Here is a 7,326-nt window from a genome sequence, read left to right as displayed (position 1 = left end):
AAAACCAGGGACTTAGTCAGGCCTGGGTGCGCCGCAAAAGGAGAGGCATGAGCCCACTCGAAAACCTGACGCCGTACAGTAGTAGGTATATACAGCCTGTCAGGGGGTCGCCCACCGGGGTCGGGTTCAGCCCTTTGGGGACGTATGACCTTTGAAATGCCCCAGGTGACTGGGGCAGCTATCTGGGTCGAGGGAATCACGGGATCAGGCTCGGTCTCCGGCCTCATTGGTTCCCACTGTCTAGACAGGGCATCCGGTTTACCGTTCTTGGACCCCGGTCTATACGACAGCGTAAAGTGGAACCTACCGAAAAATAAGGACCACCGTGCCTGACGCGAGTTCATCCTTTTGACTTGCTGGATGAACGACAAGTTCTTGTGATCAGTCCAGACAAGAAAAGGATGTTTGGCTCCCTCGAGCCAGTGTCGCCACTCATCTAAAGCCAACTTAATGGCTAGAAGTTCCCTGTCTCCGACCGGGTAATTCCGCTCAGCCGGAGTCAGGCGGTGCGAAAAGAAGGCACATGGATGCAGCTTCTTTCCTGGCCCTGCTCTCTGGGACAGTACTGCCCCAACCCCAACCTCAGAGGCATCCACTTCGACCACGAATGGCTCCTCAGGGTCAGGCAACTGCAAAACAGGAGCAGTTGTCAAGAGAGCTTTCAGTCTGTCAAAGGCTTGATGGGCCTGCACTGACCATTTAAAAGGACCCTTACCAGTAAGGGCTGTTAGTGGCGCAGCGACAGTGCTAAAGTTCTTGATAAATCACCTAAAAAAGTTTGCAAAGCCCAAAAACCTTTGCATTTGGCGAACAGAACTAGGAGTTGGCCAGCTCTCCACAGCTTTAATTTTAGCCGGATCCATGCGAAGGGCGCCCTGTGACACTATAAACCCCAGGAACGAAACCGAAGGGGCGTGAAAGACGGACTTCTCCAGTTTGACGGAAAGATGGTGTTCGAGCAAGAGCTGGAGGACCCGTCGGACATGCCCTATATGTTCGTCGATGGATCGGCTAAAAATGAGAATATCGTCTAGGTAAACGTAGACGAACTTATCAAGGGTCTCCCGTAGGACCTCATTGATGAATCTCTGGAAGACTGCGGGGGCATTCATTAACCCAAAGGGCATAACTAGATACTCATAGTGGCCAGTGGGCGTAATGAACGCAGTCTTCCACTCGTCCCCCTGCCTGATCCGGATCAGGTTGTACGCGCTGCGTAAGTCGAGCTTTGTAAAAATTGATGCTCGCTGAAGGGCTTCGAAAGCCGTGGCCATCAGCGGCAGCGGGTACCGATCCTTGATCATAATGGCATTTAGACCGCGATAATCAACACAGGGGCGCAAGGTACCATCCTTCTTGCCAACAAAAAAGAACCCCGCCCCGGCCGGGGAGGAAGAAGGACGAATGAACCCCTGTTTGAGCGCCTCGCGCACGTACTCCTCCATGGCAACCTTCTCCGGACCGGAGAGCGAGAAAAGGCGCCCCCTAGGAGGGGTAGTGCCGGGCAACAAGTTTATGGCGCAGTCGAACGGTCTGTGGGGGGGCAAGTCCCGCGCCCTGGACCTGCTAAAAACCTCCTGAAGATCATGGTACACAGGAGGAACTGTGGCCAAATCCGGGGTCACCATTTGTGGTACTGGCGGGTTGAAATTCGTGCCGGCCTGAAGCAAGCACGAATCTCTACACCGTGTTCCCCAAATGAAGATTGACCCGGTGGCCCAGTCGATCTGGGGGTTGTGTCTTTGCAGCCACGAAAATCCCAGGACCACCTGGAGGTGAGGAACGTGAGTCACTAAGAAGGTGATCCGTTCCTCGTGGTCCTTCAGACGCAACGTCAAGGGCTGCGTCCGATGGGTAATCGGGCTGCCCGCTACGGCTCGACCATCAACAGCATGGACCGAGACCGGCTTGGTTAGCGGTTGGACCTCTATCCCCAGCCTGTGTACCAGATCGATGTCAATAAAGCTCTCTACCGCTCCCGAATCTACACAAACCTTGAGGTTTGTGTTTCCCGAGCCCCAAGACAATTGGGCCGATAAAAACAGGCCCTGACCAGGGATGCTAGTTTGGCCCTCTCTCGATTCCCTGGTTCGAGAGCGGCCTACTAGTTTAACGGTTGTCGGGGTCTGGAGCGGGAATCTGACGCCTGAGGGGCGTCAGGTCGTGTCGACCCCAATTGCATGGGTTCGGCATCGGGATTGTGCGGAGGGGAGCTAGGAGGGACCAATGAGCGAGCAAAAGGAGGACAGGAACCCCGTTCCCGCGCTCGCTGGCGAAGCCGGGTGTCTATGGACGTGGCCAGTGTGTAAAAGGCCTTAAGGGTGGTAGGAGGATCTCTAGTGGCCAGCTCGTCCTTTACCTTACCGGAAAGGCCGCGATGGAAAATAGCGGTAAGGGCCCCTTCATCCCAACCACACTCTGCTGCTAGCGTTCGAAACTCAATCACGTAGTCTGCTACTGAGCGACCACCTTGGGTGAGTTCGAGAAGGCGTGGGCCCGCCTCTCGGCCCCCCGTAGGGTGAAAAAATGTCTCCTTAAGAGCCTCCTTAAAGGCTTAAATAGCCAGCCCCGCAGCTGCGGGTGATCAGCCCTAATTAGTTGACCTCCTACTTAAGGCCTTTGTTAGTTTGGCTCTGTAAGACCTGCTTCGCTGGGAACTCGGCGTGCATTCACCAGCTACTGCAGGTCTCCTAATATTGGCACCATACGCTGCCTTTAAGACGTCATCTTTTTCAGGGATGTTCATGCATTTTTCAACAGGAATTGTTGAAACTGTACTGGACTGACCTGCCTGCAGTCTTGACTTGTCCCCAGTAGAGAATGTGTGGAGAATTTTGGAAAAAAAATGCAACAATGACAACCCTGTACTTTTGCACATCTTAAGATGTGTTTGCAGGAAGATTTGGACAAAATAAAACCTGAAACACTAAATCGCTTGGTATCCTCAGTATCCTCAGTGCCAAAACATCTTTAAAGTGTGGTGAAAAGAAATGGCAACATTACAAAGTGGTAAATGCTTTACTGTCCCAACTTTTTTTGGAATGTGTTGCAGGTTGAAATGCAGGAATGGATGTTTATTAATAAATGAAATGAAGTTGAGCAGACAAAACATGAAATATCTCAGGTTCATCCTGTCTGTAATTAAATCAAAGTCAAAGTTTATGTAAGAAACACTGTGTTTTTTATTATTTGCATTTTCCATGCTGTCCCAACCTTTTTCTGATTTGGAGTTGTAAAATGCAATATTATTTGGCCCTAAACAGACACTACAGTGCAGCAGATTATCTAAGCACAGTATCTGACCCTAAAGAGAGAAACACCTTGACGAGGTACAGACTGAGTGTGCCCGACCTGGCAGTGGAGACGGGGCAGCCCCAAGAGGAGAGGCTGTGCCAGCACTGCACTCTCAGTACAGTAGAGACAGACAGTGACCAGAGAGAGATGATGCAAAGACACACAAGCTAAACATCAGACTTTGTGTCAAAATAAGACAGTGGAATGTTCAGAGTCTTAATTCAATTGGCAAGTTATCAATCCTCGGTGGTAAATTGGAGAGACTGAACATCAGCATTTGTGGGTTGTCTTAGGCAATGTAGTCAGGCACTGGGAACTTCAAGTTGGATAGACTCAGTGCTGTTCTCAGGGAAAGAGGGATGGAAAGATCATGGAGTTGCTGTCTGGGTTTACAAAAACATTGCAACATCCTACCACCCAGTGAGTCATATCAGCCACATTTTGCACAAAGCCAAAGTATATGACTATTATCCAGTGTTATGTACCAACTAGAGAAAACTCACTTGTGATCACTAGTGATTTAAATACAAGAATCTCAGAAAATGCAGAAGGAAGTAAAGTCTTTAAAAAATCATGGTCATTGTGTGAGAAACAATCAGACACTGGTGGATTTCTGTGCTGAACATAAGTTGATTATTACCAACACAAGAGACCAGAACTCAGATTGACTACATCCTGATCAGTCGGCAGTGGAAACAGTCTGTTAATAATGCATGCACATGCTTCAGTGCAGATTGTGACTTTGATCACAGTCTTGGGATGTTGATGATGAGGCTTAGATTTAATAGTAAGAAAATCAGGAATTCACTGCTGGGGACCTTGAAAAACTCACAAAAAAACAGTTCAAGCAGCAATAGTAAGTGAAGGTTGCCAACAGAAGTACTAGAGAGACTTGCAGAATCAAACACACCAGGCGGACTGTGGCAGCAGATGAGGAATGTCATGCTAAAAGTTACAAAGGAAACAGTACAGAGGAACTGCAATCAATACGAGAACTGGATATCCAGTGACACCTTTGAGTGTATAAGAAAGAGGCATGAAGCAAAAACTACGTCCCCAGATGAATACAGAAAACTTCAACATGAAGTGCAGAAGATGTTTAGAGGAGATAATCAAGCTGTGTTGAATTCATTATACAGTGATCTGGAAGAAAAGTAATGAAAAGCAACAGCAGACCTGAGTTGCAGATAGTGAAGAAGGTCACCAAACCATTTCGGCCTCAAACTACAGACATCAAGGTCAAAACTGGAAGGAAACTTTAAAAGGCTACTGTGAAGAATCGTAAAGTGGTAAAAAACAGAAAATACAGATTTATATTTAAGAAAAGGAAATGCCACGACTGATGGAAGAGATCAAGTGAACAGTGCTAGAACTGGCTAAGGAAAAGGCACCTGGTCCAGATGACATAGCAGTTGAACTTGAGATGACTCTCAACAAGCTGCAAGAAATCAGGCACCATATACATTTCATTGATTTCACATGGGCACTTGGCATGGTACAACATGACTTATTATGGAAAACATTGGGTTTCCCTTCACATCTGGTCCAACTACTGAGGAATCTGTATCGCCAACAACATACTACTGACAGGACAGCCAATCACACATCTGCATGGTTAAAGGTAAGAAAGGGTGTCACACAAGACATCTCATGTCTGTTTGACATTGTTGGGGAACAAGTTATGAGAAGGCCCTACAGGGATTGGCCGGAGGACTTTTGAAAAGACCATTCGCAATCTCATGTATGCTAATGACAATGTATTTCATTGGAGAAAGGTGACCTATCTGTGCAAATAAGGCTGCAGATAATGGCGTAGTGACATGGCATGATAGCCAGTATTCATTGTATGTAGTCTGTATTTACTGAATGTAGTATGGCAGTATTTAATGTATGTAGACAATATTTACTGTATATAGGCCGTATTTACTCTATATAGTCAATATTTACTGTATATTGTCAATATTTACTGTATATAGCCAATATTTACTGTATGTAGTCAATATTTACTGTATATAGTCAATATTCACTGTATATAGCCAGTATTTACTGTATGTAGTCAATATTTAGCCGGTGTTTACTGTATATAGTCAATATTTACTGTATATAGGTCATATTTACTGTTATAGCCAGTATTTACTGTATGTAGTCAATATTTACAGTATATAGGCCATATTTACTGTATATAGACCAGTGGCGATTTATCTAAGACTGCAAGGGAAGCTCAGCTTCCCCTAAAATGTCCAAAATTAAATGGTCAAATATGTACAGTTGTGTTAACATTTCATTGACTACAAATGCGTTAGAACACGTATATCTCGAAGACGAGTTCGTTCAGAATCAGCTAATTATCACAAATCGACTCGATTTTCTTAACTTAACTCATACATTCCCGTAGCGTCAATGCATTTGCCCACAGAAGCTGAGCGTCTCTTCACTTCTATGGGACTGCGTTGAGGTTTTTTTTTTTTAATGCTCCGAAACTCGCCGGTCATTGGATAAATGCCTCAATTTTGTCCCGCCCCCGGACGCTGAGCGTCTCTGGGGGTGAATCAGGCTGTGGACGGGTCTGGACGCTGAGCTTCTGCAAGATGATTGGAGGATCAGTGGAAAGGCTGAATCCCGTTTTGATTGACAGCTCGTTTGAGCGCTACATCGTCACTTCTCAAACTCAAAAGAAGCTTTATTGGCATGACAAATAGGGACATTCGTATTGCCAAAGCAATACACTTCATTAGTCACTTAATCACTAGGAGCTTCAGTCCCATCGTGGATTTTGCGAGTGAAGTCGAAAGACAAACTGCAACCCATTTCAGGCCATTTTCTTGTAAAAGGAACAGAGGGCAGAATTTATGTGTAAATAAATTGACAAATTTTATGATGTAAGCCGACAATGAGCTTCCCCTCTTCGAAAGACCAGCAGCCGCCACTGATATAGACAGTATTTAATGTACAGGGGTTGGACAAAATAACTGAAACACCTGGTTTTAGACCACAATAATTTATTAGTATGGTGTAGGCCTCCTTTTGCGGCCAATACAGCGTCAATTCGTCTTGGAAATGACATATACAAGTCCTGCACAGTGGTCAGAGGGATTTTAAGCCATTCTTCTTGCAGGATAGTGGCCAGGTCACTACGTGATGCTGGTGGAGGAAAACGTTTCCTGACTCGCTTCTCCAAAACACCCCAAAGTGGCTCAATAATATTTAGATCTGGTGACTGTGCAGGCCATGGGAGATGTTCAACTTCACTTTCATGTTCATCAAACCAATCTTTCACCAGTCTTGCTGTGTGTATTGGTGCATTGTCATCCTGATACACGGCACCGCCATTGGATGCACATGGTCCTCCAGTATGGTTCGGTAGTCCTTGGCAGTGACGCGCCCATCTAGCACAAGTATTGGGCCAAGGGAATGCCATGATATGGCAGCCCAAACCATCACTGATCCACCCCCATGCTTCACTCTGGGCATGCAACAGTCTGGGTGGTACGCTTCTTTGGGGCTTCTCCACACCGTAACTCTCCCGGATGTGGGGAAAACAGTAAAGGTGGACTCATCAGAGAACAATACATGTTTCACATTGTCCACAGCCCAAGATTTGCGCTCCTTGCACCATTGAAACCGACGTTTGGCATTGGCACGAGTGACCAAAGGTTTGGCTATAGCAGCCCGGCCGTGTATATTGACCCTGTGGAGCTCCCGACGGACAGTTCTGGTGGAAACAGGAGAGTTGAGGTGCACATTTAATTCTGCCGTGATTTGGGCAGCCGTGGTTTTATGTTTTTTGGATACAATCCGGGTTAGCACCCGAACATCCCTTTCAGACAGCTTCCTCTTGCGTCCACAGTTAATCCTGTTGGATGTGGTTTGTCCTCCTTGGTGGTATGCTGACATTACCCTGGATACCGTGGCTCTTGATACATCACAAAGACTTGCTGTCTTGGTCACAGATGCGCCAGCAAGACGTGCACCAACAATTTGTCCTCTTTTGAACTCTGGTATGTCACCCATAATGTTGTGCGCATTGCAATA

Source organism: Trichomycterus rosablanca, chromosome 15 (assembly GCF_030014385.1).
Source record: "Trichomycterus rosablanca isolate fTriRos1 chromosome 15, fTriRos1.hap1, whole genome shotgun sequence".
Taxonomy (NCBI): domain Eukaryota; kingdom Metazoa; phylum Chordata; class Actinopteri; order Siluriformes; family Trichomycteridae; genus Trichomycterus; species Trichomycterus rosablanca.
This window is presented reverse-complemented; position numbering follows the sequence as displayed.